Consider the following 837-nt stretch of genomic DNA (forward strand, 5'->3'; position numbering starts at 1 on the left):
GGGACCTCGGTGCAGCCCTGCAGGCATCGCTGAACTATGTGGGAGCCACTGGGTGAGAGCCAGAGAGAAAAACTCCTGGTTTTTCAGGGGCCCCGTGGGAAGTGTGGTCCATGGTACAGGTTAACCCTATTGGCTGAATTAAGCCCACCAAGCCTGGATGGGGTCCCACCCAAGTGGACCAGCTTCCTGTCTCAAAGACCTGAATGTGTGCAAGTCCTCCAGCCTTAAGCAGCTTCCGACTTCCTGTAATGGGGGAGGGAGGCTTTGGTGTGTAGAAGGACAACCCTTAATTCTGCTTCTAGCTACCTAACAAAACCTTTTTGGAGAGCTTATGTGGGTAGGGAGTCCCTGGGAGACATAAACAGTTACAAGCTCCACTACTAGCTCAAGGGGTGGTGGTTCAAGCCCCCCTGCCCCAATATCCCCAACAAAAGGCACCCCGGATAACAGGCCTGGTGATCTGCATGGGAAACAATCACAGCCTTGAGCTCCCTCTGGAATGTCACCAAGGTCACTGACAATATGTGTCCCAAACTCAAACTCACTGCCATCAAGACATCCGGCTCAAGGAGGTCCTGTAGGACTGCCCCCATCGAAGCATTTCACACTGAACCGTACATGTCAAATAGTGATTCTTTTAAACCTATATGCCACAGTTTTTAAAATTCATTGATTTCAAATGTCAAATGTTTCTCTAATCATTCAGATTTGCCTTGTATGTTTCACGGTTTGTTTATTTTTGACTGTTTCTGGAGTACTAATCCCCCTTTCTTATATTCTTCGTCATTTTACTAGAGTATACCCTTAAGCAGTTCTTTCAGAAAGAGGCTGTGAGTG

This window comes from Echinops telfairi, unplaced genomic scaffold (assembly GCF_000313985.2).
Source record: "Echinops telfairi isolate 266 unplaced genomic scaffold, ASM31398v2 ScPeMD7_2;HRSCAF=8, whole genome shotgun sequence".
NCBI classification, from domain to species: domain Eukaryota; kingdom Metazoa; phylum Chordata; class Mammalia; order Afrosoricida; family Tenrecidae; genus Echinops; species Echinops telfairi.